The sequence below is a fragment of the Anas platyrhynchos genome, chromosome Z (assembly GCF_047663525.1).
Source record: "Anas platyrhynchos isolate ZD024472 breed Pekin duck chromosome Z, IASCAAS_PekinDuck_T2T, whole genome shotgun sequence".
NCBI lineage: Eukaryota > Metazoa > Chordata > Aves > Anseriformes > Anatidae > Anas > Anas platyrhynchos.
In genome coordinates, this window is record NC_092621.1 from 63052709 (window position 1) to 63065211 (window position 12503).

A 12503-nucleotide genomic window follows, 5' to 3' on the forward strand; every position below is an offset into this window, starting at 1 on the left:
TCCTGGTTTCATCTCATCTGTGGGGCCCAGCTGTGCCCTGAGGTGAGGCTGCTGGAGCCATGTCTGGCACCACTGTCTGGGGTTGCCGTAGCCTTACCACATGCTGCAGCCCTGCAGTCCCCTGCCGGCGCTGGGGCACCCGCACCCTGTGTGGTCACGTATGGGACTTCTGCCCTGCCTCATTCCTCCTCATTCGTTCATGTTTCCCTTCCTGTGTAAGACATTTGGAATGCAGCTGGCAGAGAGCCCCATGTCAGTGCTAAATGTTTTACTCTACAACTGTTGCAAATATAAATGAATGATATTATTTTATTGAGAGCCACAGGTGCTTCCATGTCTCTACACCTGAAATCATGTAATTTAGGCAGTGGCTGTTGAAAGTTATAAACTGTCCTTTCAGTTAGAAATAATACAGCTCTAAACATTAGGAAAAAAAAAAAAAGGCTGAATATGCTGTGCAAATAAGTTGTCAGATAAATACTTGCAACTATAGATTGCATTCACCAGAGAAATCCATAATATAGAACTTAGGTTCATTTTCCCCTAGTTTTAGTACATACTAAAACTGACCCCCACTATCAAGGAACATCGAAAGGAGGATCAGATTCAGCACTCAGCTGTGCTGCACACCTGTATTGGGTTCACATAGCAAGGGCTTGGTAGAGGGGAAATTCAGGGGTGGCTTCTCTGAGAAGAATCCAGCAGCTGCCCTGTGTTAGGTAAGGGCCAGTTTCAGCTGGCTCCAAAGGGACTTACTGCTGGCCAGAGCTGAGCCAATAAGCCTTGTTGTTTGTACCTCTGTGTGAGAGGATTTAAGAAAGGGGAAAAAAATGCAGTCCGACAGCAGCTTGGAGAGTGAGAAGCAGCCCTGCAGACCCCAGGTGAGTGCAGCAGGAGGGCAGGAGGTGCTGCAGGCAGGCAGCAGCAGTTCCCCTGCGGGCTGTGCAGGGAGAGGCCCCTGGTGGAGCAGGCTGTCCCCCTGCAGCCCATGGGTCCCCCATGGAGCAGATCTCCACGCTGCAGCCCCCCCATGGGTGGAGGAGCCCCCGCTGGAGCAGGTGGATGTGGCCTGGAGGAGGCTGCGGCCCATGGAGAGCCCCCGCAGGAGCAGGCCCTGGGCCGGAGCTGCAGCCCGTGGAGAGGAGCCCACGCAGGAGCAGGGGGTCTGGGGGGAGCTGCCCCCACCTGTGGGGGACCCGTGCTGGAGCAGTTTGCTCCTGGGGAATGGATGGACCCCGTGGGATGGAGCTGTGTGGGAGCAGTGCTTGAAGAGCTGCTGCCTGTGGGAAACCCATGCAAGATCAGTTCAGGAAGGACGACATCCCTGGGAGGGACCCCATGTGGAGCAGGGGCAGAGAGGGACTGTGAGGGAGCAGCAGAGATGAAGTGCCAGGGACTGACTGCAGCTCCCATTCCCTGTTCCCCTGCACTGCTCAGCAGGCGGAGGTAGAAGAGGGTGGATGGGGGAAAGGCGTCTTTAGCTTATTTCCTTTGTTTCTTGTTGCTCTAGCTTGCTAGGAATAGGCAATAAATTTTACTAATCTCCTCACACTGGGTCTGTTTTGCCTGTGATGATAAATGCTGAGCGATCTCCCTGTCCTCGTCTCAACCCTTGAGTTTTCATTGTATTTTCTCCCTCTTTCCCTTTGAGGAGGGAGAATGAAAGAGTGGTTGTGGTGGAGCTTGGCTGCCCAGCTGGGTAAATCAACCACAACACTGGCTGAACAGTTGATGGTGAAGTTTTTGAGGTCATGGCAGCCTTCTCTGGGCTCAGGCAGTGGAGGAGAGCATCCTGTGTGCAGGCCAGGAGCAGCACTAGGTGCTGTCTCCAGACGAGGGCATTGGGTGGGAGCAAATTAAAGGCTGAATGTCTGGAGCCATGCAGCTAGTTTAGTGCGGGGACTACTAATGAATATAATGCTACAGCCAAGTGTGCAATGCTTCTGAGTCCTGGTTCACAGCACAGCTAGTGGATCCAAACTGCTTGTGGTGGAGGTCTCTGTGGTAATAACCTGGTTGTAAAACTTGCAGCAGACCAGCTGTGCAGCTGCAACCCACCTCATTCACGGGTCATTGTACAGCAGGTGTTGAAGATCTGTATCACTACTGGCAGGTAGAGATATTGCTGTATCAACTACATAACAAAATGAGGTATAAGTAAATAATTTTAGAAATTCTTCCTCAAGTAATTACACTGGTGCGCTCTCTGATTACTGCTTGTGTCTGCAATCAGTCTGCAGGTTCCTCTTTCTGTGTAGCAGACATCTCATCAAAATATAACTTGTTTTTAAGTCTTGTAGCTTGTAGGCAGTGGTGGGGACACTGAAGTCATTCTGCTGCTTGAATGTGAGTCAGTGGTTATTTTTTTTAATGTTATAGAGACCCTTAAACCTGAAAAGAGCCAAGAAGATAGAAGTCTTTAAATACTATGATTTTTCTCTGGATTTTTAAACTTCATCCAGAATTCAAAAACTAGTATTTGATACAGAAAAGACTTGGTAGGTGTTTCTTGTAGTAGGGAAATGATGACTTCTCCCAGTGCTGCTGATTAGAGGTGAGCTGAGAACCAACGTACTTCTGCTATTGCAGTCTTTGGCAGTCCTTTAAAGCCTTTAAAATGTGCTAACTGGTCCCCAAACTGACGTGTTGGCTCACTGCTGGACATAAATAACCACTAAGTGTTACAGTTGATATAAACTAAAATTATGGGGGAAGAGTAAACACCTGCCTCTTCCATGTACTTTCAACATTTTTTTTCTGATACACTAATGTAGTATTTCACTTTCTCCAGAGACACTCTTGCTGCTGCTGGCTCAGACAAACACTGATCTTTGCTCTGCTGAGGAAATCACATTACTGTAAAAACAGGTACTATTGAGAGGAATACTAAGCCTCTGGGTATGAAACTTCAGATTCCCCTTATTTCAGTGACAAAGCTTTCAGTGGCCTCAGGAGGAATGATTCCCTATGCTTTTTGTCCAGTGAAGGATCCTCATGTTCCGTTTGTTCCTAGTTTCCTAGTTTTCACACCTGCTTGCTGAATTTTGAACATCTCTCTCTGCACGTACTTCTTTTTTTTTTTTTTCTCTCACTCAATTACTTATTTGGTTTCCAGCACTCCTGCTGCCAAAACATTCTGTTGTAGCTGTGATGGCCTTTAACTTTTTTGATGTGCTCAGTGGTGGCAAAGTACGACACAGGCTTTCCTGTAGGCTCAGGACACTATTTGATCTAACATGTTGGCTGAATGGAGTGTCAGACTTGGCAGAAAAGTTGAACGATACCTATGATACTTAATGTTGAGGTATAGATGAGGTGTAGTTGGAAGACAAACAATTTGAAGGAGTGGAAAAGACACATGTAGGGGAAAAATAACTGAAACTTCACTGAGTGACTTGGCAAAGCTTTTGACTTTAGGTCTTGGCATGTAGGGTGCACCACTGTTGAAGATAACAAAACAAACAAACAAACAAAAAAACCCAACAAAAACAACAACAAAAAAAACCTCAGACCTGACAAGACATTTATGTTCCTTTATAGTACCACCGTTAAAAGAAACCCTTATTTTATAAAAGTTTTAATTGCACAGAAGGAGGAAGGAACAACTGCACTGGCCTTTGCAAAGTTTTCTTTGAGGAAAGGCCATTGGAGGGACAGTTTTCTTAAAATTATTGTCCAAATGGTGGGTCTGAAATTGTTTTTGATAGTTTCCTTCATAATGACAAATCTGAATACAACTGGGAAGTTTTATCTACTCCCTATAGCTATGTTCTTCAAATACTTTATGTCAAATTGAAATATAGTGATTGTTTGTGTTCTCATCATTAATGTGGAAATTCATGTGCTTTCCCTGACAGAAGAAAGGATTGCCTCTGTGGCTCTCCTAAGTGATGTGAGTATAGCGTAATAGAATCTGAGACCATCTACAAACTAAAGCCACCTGTTTTACTTCTGGACTTATGGTGTCAGACCATAAGATGAAGTTTCCTTTGAGTTTTGTTTGCAGCTTACCCTCCCTAGTGATTTTCAAGTATGAATGATCAATATGCAGTTCATCCTCATGCAGTTCATCCAATCTGTAAGATGGCTTTAATTAAATGAATAGTACCATGAGCAGAAACTAGTGTTGATTAAAATTTCTCTTGTTCAAGTCTGAAGAGTGGATAGGATCTATTTTTTTTTTTTTTGCCTTCCTATTTCACTTTCTCTTTTCTTTTCTTTTCTTTTGCAATGGCCATGTCAGTAACAGATTCTTTGTCAAAGTGCCTGGAATCAAAATATGATATACATTTATACAAATTCCTTTCACCTTCGTGTAATGTTGATATAACCTTTTTTTTTTTTTTTTTTTTTTTTTTTTTTTTTTTTTTCCCTTCTAACTTTAAGAATGTGCCTTGTCTTGAAAAAGAGAGCAACGTCCTTGAGGAAATTAAAGTAAAAGAAACTTATATTTCAGGATGAGCCCAAGTCTCTTTTATGGCTGGAGTTTGCAGAACAAAGATGACAGAATGGTACAGGATGATCTTAAATGTATTTTAAGGATGTATATTCAGGAGCCTCTATTCTGCTGTGTCAAACCTTCTTTTCCCAGTGATCATAAGCCTGAAGCCTTTCATTTTTTGTTATGCTTAATGATGGTGCAGCTTCACCACATGTTCCCCTTAGCAGCACAGGGAGCTACTTCCTATGGAGAGCTGGCTGAGCTGAATATCAGACCTTGCTAAAGAAAAACCTGTGATAAAGACTTGGTGGCAGTTAATAAGAGATATAATAAAAAGGAACCAGCTGCAGGGAAGCAAAAAGCATATGGGAAGCTGTGCTACTTGAGGATGACGATGAGGTTCTTGACTGCACCAGTTCACTTTGTGACTTTGGACAGGTCAGTGCTCTCTATACAGGCTCTCTGTACCCCAGGGGAACAGTACTGCCATCTGCACAGAAGGTTACTCGTCTTTAATGAGGGTGAAGGAATGCGCTCCTCATCTTGTGTCTGCATTAAAACATGGAAATAATGTAGACTTTCCTTTTTGTGAAGCATTTTCAGCTCTTTGAATAAAAACTTGAATTTCTAATTACCTTTGTAATCCTTTGCCATTGAAAATTATGTGCATCTCTATACACTAACAAAGCAGGTGGTTTTTTTGTTTGTTTGTTTGTTTCCGTGTTCACTAAGGGTGTTTTTACCTAAGCTCTTGCAAGTTTGATACTTATGTAATCTTCTGTATATAAGTGTAGTTAAAATACCCTGATTTTGATAGCAAGTCTTCCATAAAGCTTCTTACAGGAGCTTTACATGTGCATCCATTATGGTGTTAATAATCCTTGGGGAAGGGAGGCAGTGACATATGAAACAGCAGTGGCTATTGGTTCGCTTATGCTGGTTTGTTTATGCTGCCTTGTCCTGCCCTCTCTTTCAGGTTCCAAGGGATTGTTTGAAGGGAAGGAACTGTGCTGATCCTCATCTACTAAGGCAGCGGTAACACAGGATCTGGGTGGTAACAAGTCCTCATCTCTGCTGATAATCACACTATCTCTTGCCCACAGTACATCTTTGTCTGAGGAACCTGGGAGAAAATTAGAACAAAACAGATTTACTGGGCCGCAGGGTCTAATTTACTGTATTCACAGTCAGGTATGTCATATAATCCCTTTCAAAATATGATCAGGCTCCATCTTTGAACTGGCTAGAATTATGATCAAGCTCCATCTTTGAACTGGCTAGAATAAGTAATAGCAGCAGCCTCTGGGATGCTTTCAACTTCTGATGCCGTTATGGGGCGTTGTTCTGATCTCTAGTCTAAACGTATTCACGGTCGATTTATCCTGTCCTTCCTCCCTCTCCCCTTGTGATTTGGGCAAAACAGTGCTTTGAGTTGTTCCAGCTATTAATGTTAATTTCCTGTGACCTTTCCATCCTTCACTGCAATTGCAAACTAGGTAGCTGCAAAGATGACTTTTCCTTCTGTAAGGAAGCTCTGCTAATGAGTGGGTTTTTAAAATATCTGAGTTCTTTCAAGAGCAATAGAAAATAGCTTAAGGTCAAGGCAAAAGTTCTCAGCAATGTAGTTACACCATCAGAGTTGCAGTCGTTTCTTGTCATGTTACACTTCAGCTGTGTCTACACTCCTAAGTAGCATAGCCTGGTAGGAGCTGCCCTGCAGACTGAAAAGGTTAATGCTACAAGCCTGATGTCAGCACTCTGCCATGTTTGGGAGGTGGGATGAGGTTGTTTCAAACAAGTGCTAGTCTGGCCCTCAGAGCTGAGTGTCATTAGTGGTTGGAGTGCATTAGGGAAGTCCATGGGAAGCATTTACATCTCCAGTGACATTCAAAAGGAAAATAGTTTTTGGGGTCTGAGCATGCTCCATAACATGAAGCAACAGACAAGGAGGAGATTGGAAAATTCTCTTCAAAAGTGCATTCTTTATCTGGCCTAAAATGCTAAAGTGTCTGCATCCTTATTTCTTCTTACTGTGGAATACTGTTAAAGGCTGTGTTTCTATGACTGGCATTCCTCTGCTGCAGGCTTAGGTGATGCCCCTGGAATGCTTGAGACAGACTCTGAGTATTTCTGCAAGTGGAACCCCAAGACATGCAAAGTTTAAACAAAGCTTAAATTTAATCAAATTTAATCACCCTGTTAATAATTAACATGTTAATATTTCTTTCAGTTTAAAATGAAACCATTGAACTGTGTCTACAGATTGCTCCCTCATTCCAAAGTTTGTACTTGGTATTTTTAATGGGACTACTGATAAGTTTGATTCTCAGTGTGCTTTTATTTCCTCTTTTTTTTTTCTTCCTCTTTTTTTTTTTTTTTTTTTTTCTTACTCCATGCTGTGACCTACTGAGTTTATAATTGGAGACAAACTGAAATAGCACCACTGGAGACTGCTGCAATGATCTCATTAAAAAGTCAACATTTGCTAATAAAGAAAAACTGATGTTGAAAATGCCTTTAGGTGGAAAGTCCTAACAAATCAGGTCTTCTCTATACTGATCACTTATACACCTATTAAGGCTGCATTTCCTTTTGAGAATTCATCAATTTATTGTAGAAATACTGGATGAAGATGTCATTTCTTCTTTGACATGTCATTTAGAAATGGGCTAAAATGCCTTTATTTGCCATGGAAACAGAAAAATGAAAGGTTTATAAGTCTGGAGCTTTTTTTTTTATATATCTCAGTTTGTATTGCTGCCGTTTAAATGCCCAATATCTCTTTTATATTGTTTGTTGTGAAGCCTTCCTTGGGTGAATGAAAAAAAAAAAAAAAGCATATTTGAAAACAGGGAAAAATAAGCACTTGACAGTACAATAGTTTAATAAAGACTTATATTTCAGGTTTTAACAGAAAAGGAAGAAAAAGTCCTTTCTGTCTTAATGTAGGATGCAAATTTAATCCAAAATCATCTAGGTGATGGTCATTAACTCTAATAACCATCCTCATCATGCAGTTGGTTAAAAGGGTTGTTCGTATCAGCCAGTATGTTGAGCATGGAATGGTTGATGGAGATTTAAAACCAACCTAAACATTCTTGTGAGGTTAACTAACAGTAAAAAAACAAAGAAACAAACACACACACACACAACTCTGCTAAGCTCTTTGTGGTTTCCATTAAAAATGGGCATAAGTCTCAGTGGGACTGACTGCGATTGCCAAACCCAACAAGGCATTTTACTTTGAGCACATGAGCAGTATGTACATTCACATAGACTGAACTGCACTGGATTTCTCATTCCCCAAGGTAGATTTGTGAGTTCAGAACTTTTGTGGAATGGAGATTTAATGGATCATAGAATACTGTTTAATTTTGGGAGTTGTCTTGCAAAGATGGGATTTGATCCTGGTAGGAGCAAAGACCATAAATACCTTACAGCAATACCCTTTTCTGGGTGGGCAAAAATGATTTTCCAAACGATGGTGTACGAATTAAGTACCTGCCAAAATCTTTACTTGTGTCAGAAAGTCCAGGATTTCACTTAGTGTGTTTGCTTCTCTGCTGGTTTTCAGACATTCAGCAAGAAATAAATGAGGGAATAAGTGAGCAGATCTTCTTCCTGCTTTCCCACTTGAGAATGGAGTTCTATACTTTGGGTGACACCCACTGCAGCTTCACAGGAAGACGAAATTAGTCATCAATATTCAAGCTGAAAATCTAAATTGATGTTCTCTAGAGATCAAGGGTAAGGCCAGACTTTCCTTGTGGGATAGAGATGTTGAAAAACTTCAGTTTCTCTTCTGTTGTACTTGAGTGAGTGGAACAAATCAAGGTGAAATTATACAAAACATGACCAAAAAAAGTATTTATGTAACAGATATGTTATGGAAGTGTCTGTCATAGTATATTAGAAGAAAGTAAGTAAAAAACTCAGGTTTTGCTTGCATATTCAAAATGGGATAATGCATTGTTCACATTGAAGAGCAGCCTTTATAATTCATTTAATAGAAAAACCAGAAACTTTAGGCTTTTCTTTCTAATTAAGGAAATGTTTATGGTATATGCATAAATGGTTCCAAGATCAAGGAAGACAGTCTTGTGAATATAAAGGGAGAGAGATGACAGAAAGCGACAGACTGACATTCAGTCAAGTATCTTCTGGTGGCTCATCCAAAGCCTTGAAATGAATGGTTTCTATGGGTTTTTATATTTAGTCTTTCCAAAGGTGAAATATTTTTAACTGAGGAGAAATGACGTTCTATATTATAGAGGCCAGCCTCACATTGTTGTAAGTGGTCCCAGTTTCATAAAATGTATGCAGTAGCTGTCTTGAAGTCAGTTAAAATTCTTGTTATCACTTTTCCTACTGGAAAGCTTCTATAGGAAACTCACCATTCCCTCCCTGCATCTATCTCTTAGCAGGAAATGCTATTTTTGTGAAAGACAAAAGCAACCAACATGTCTAGATACGAAACAGCTTGAATCCTCAGTTTATGTAATTAATCCAAACTAAAAATTTCAGCTGAAACTTTCACAGACTCAAAAATTCAGTCAGATGCCAGCTGATCACCTCTCTGTTTTTCAAGTACAGAATCGACATTTAGTCACAATTTGGCTTAGAAAAAATAAATGTTTGTCTAAGCTGTTGTTACAGTTTACAGAGACTTCTAGAGTATTTGAAGTGTCAGGTATATACACAGTACCTATCAAATAATCACGTCTTTTTTTCCTGTTTTGTTTCCTTTCCTTTGTAATGTGGCTGACATTACAAGAGAATTGACACAATTTATGGGCTTGCATAAATTGCATCAACTGCTGAGAAAGTTTGAAACAACTTCCTGTAACTGGTGACTCTAAGAACTAGCACCTTCTCTGGGTAAGACACAGATAGGAACCCTCTAACATAATGAGCATTAGGTTTTGCATTTCTTTTGATCAAAAAACCTTGAGGTGTTCAGGAGATACATACGATAACTACTTAAGTTTAGGCTTAAAATGAATCTCTTTCATCTGCTTCATCAGGAGTTGAATTGGTGAGTTCAGAGTCAGACTACAACTTGGATGAGGAGCTAAGGATTTTGTAGTAGGGGACGGGTGTACACGCTCAGTCTCCTGTATAGCTGTTGTGCATCTGGACCACAGCAAATTTCACTGCTTTCAATTTTTTCCTAATTGTAGAGTCTGGAAATAACATGATTGTAGAGTGGTTGTTTTAGCAGTTCAGTAGAGATAGGTGAAAAGACTACTTCTGTGCAATTCCCTGTAACTAAGAACCAAGTGCCAGCTGTGAACAGAACTTGCTCTACTATAAAGGAAAAAGGCTGCCTCTCCCAACTTTCTTTCCCACTGCAGTCCCCATATCACCACAGCTAACTCCTTCCATCTCATATGATCTCCCTGTAAGACTGAGATTCAATTCTGAGGGAGCTTTGTCTTGCAGTAGCAAGGGCAGGCAGTGTGATGTGGGAGCCTGACATGCAGCTGATGCTGCTGGCACCTCTTCTCCTACTGCATTGGTCTTACAGTGTGCCCCTAAACAAACTCTGTCTGCTGCTGATCACACTGCACATATCCAGAATGAACCAGCTGTGGTCTCTGTATTGTATGGGGGCTCTGTTCTCCCACTTGCAGGTGGTAAATGTGAAAACTAGCATCAGCTTCAGTGCCTCTGTGAAGCCCATGCTTGCTGACTCACTATAGTGCAAACCTTCCACTTGGTATCTGCTCTCCAGGCACAGAAATGGTGCAAACCTAGAAGATGGGCAACTGCTACTATTGGCACAATAGATTATGAAAAGCACGCCCTCTTCCTGTTGTGTTTATACTCCTGAGATAAAACAGCTCTGTAGCAAGCTACAAGGGATGATGTGGTTGAGAGAAAGGGACATGTCATGTGTCTTGATCTCACTATGAATGAGTCAGTGCTCTCCATTGGATTTGCAGTGAGGCACAGAGTGTATTTGTGACTGCTAGCTGCACAGAAAGCCTGTGGCATGTCATTACACCTGAAGCACCCTGGCTGGGCTGGTGGCATGGCCTTGACTGGCAAGGCACTGCCCTGCCACCCTCCCCGGAGGTCCTTTCTGCTCCCAGTGCCTCTTCAGTTGACTTTACCAACTGGTCTCATCTAGACATCACTTTGCTGCAGTGCAGTTAGAGCAATGGTGTGGTCTCAAGGACCAATTAGACTATTGTAGGCAAACACTGAAAAGAATGTAATCCCAAAGACACAGCTATCATGCATAACTGAGCAATACAGGCAGGTAAGGAAAATTCCAAACATATGAAACACTTAATAAAATAGAAACCTAAATTGCCCTACTTGGAGTTCTTCTCCTGCCGTTATTGAAAAACACTTCATTAACAAAAACGGGGCACACATTTTACACAAAAAAGGCCTAAGACTGCATTGATCTCACAAATTTGACTGTGATCTGAATGAAAACAATTACTCACAACCCTTCCCTCTCCCTTCCCCAACTGAATCCATTTTTCTTCAGTTTGTGATTAATTTGTAGTCATCTGAAACCTGAAAGGTTTCAAGTATTAGCTGAAGAAATGAGCAGATGCAAAAAACACATCTGAAAGGCCAAGAATGGTAAATCCAAAAATTTATAGATACTTTAGAAACCTTGTTTTACTAATTAAAAGTTTTACAAATCAGAGTCCAGAGAACAATAGCAGTAGTTTCATTGTTTAATGCAAAAATTATGCCTGCCACATCACCTACACTTTCCTCCAAAATCATTATTTTTTGTGAATATACCAGGTACATTGCCGATATCAGTGTGCATAGACATACTTTAGAAGTACAGTGAGTGAAGACAAGATTTTTGGATATGCTGTAGCAATAAAAGTCTATTTTAGAGGACTGCTTGCATCAGCATTTCAAAAAACATTTCCTTGATGCATTATCACATTCTACAAGTCATCTGTTATCACTGATAATCATTTATAAGGCAATTTCAATTTCAAAGATCTGTTACTAATTTTTCAGCTTTTCATTATCATACCCTTACACCCTTCATAGAAAAAAAAGTTCAAGGATGTTTATTTTGATAAAGAAGATAAAGTGACCCAGTGCTGCTTTTAATAACACACTTTCATATACAACAAGCCAGCCAGGCAAAAATGTATTCAGCACAATTCTTAAAAATCATGGCTCCATCTCTTTTAAAAATGACATTATTTTCATTACTTTTCAAAATTCTGGAAGCAAATGAATATTTTGATGCCATGTGTTACATAACAACTCAAAGGACATTCTGCCATTTCTTATCCACCAGGCTATTCTGTTGCCATCTTGTAGAATGGTTGGATATGTTAACGGGGCAATCTCCAGGCTGCAGTGTAAGAGAACTGAAGGGAATTAATATGTAGTGATGCCACAGAAGGTACCTAGACAGATACAGGACAAATCCAGTTAGATGTTCAGCACATTTGATCTACATGATCCAGCAATTTATGGAGAGTTTACATTTTAAACATCAGAAATATATCTTTTCTTTATCTAGAATGCATAAATGGAACAGTTGATCTCTAGAACTGTGATTCATTGTGAAAATGAGGACCTAAAGATTGAGAGGTCCAGTGGGAGAACATCATGCAAATGCTGATCAAATAATTTTTTTAAGTAAATGAGCTGGATTAAGCCTAATCAAGAAGATGCAGCTGCCCTTCCCCTGTATACTGATTCTTAAATGGTATTAAAAAGTAGCAGTAGAAGAGAGAGAATCAATAAAACAGGGGCATTTTAAAATGTTTTTGTTTTTTGTTTGTTTTTCCAGGAGTAATTTATTTAGGAAAAAGTGTTTAAAAATTAAAAGATGTAGTTGTTTATGCTGGTTGAAAACCAAACTGCAGTGTTATTACCTGCTTTCTGTGGGTGAGTCACTTAAAATCAAAATATTCTCTGAAACCAAAGCTTTGGGTTGCCTCCAGTTAGGTGGCTGGCATGAGTTTCTCTGTTCCTTTGAGCCTACTTTGAGAGCAAGTTATAGGAATTTCACTAGAACAAGAGATGAGGATTAGTGAATCCCCATTATACATTGGCTTACAGA

The 12503-nt window shown here is 40.6% G+C and overlaps 1 long non-coding RNA gene across 1 annotated transcript in view; it reads left to right on the forward strand.

Moving 5' to 3' along the window:
- LOC106018567 (uncharacterized) overlaps window positions 1-12164 on the forward strand; it is a 124420-nt gene extending 112256 nt beyond the window's left edge. Inside the window, exons 11-14 of the long non-coding RNA XR_011805868.1 lie at window positions 2792-2868; window positions 5418-5476; window positions 5545-5632; window positions 8016-12164. This is a non-coding gene — a long non-coding RNA (uncharacterized lncRNA). The remainder of the gene's footprint in view (window positions 1-2791; window positions 2869-5417; window positions 5477-5544; window positions 5633-8015) is intronic.
- Window positions 12165-12503: the final 339 nt, after the last annotated feature.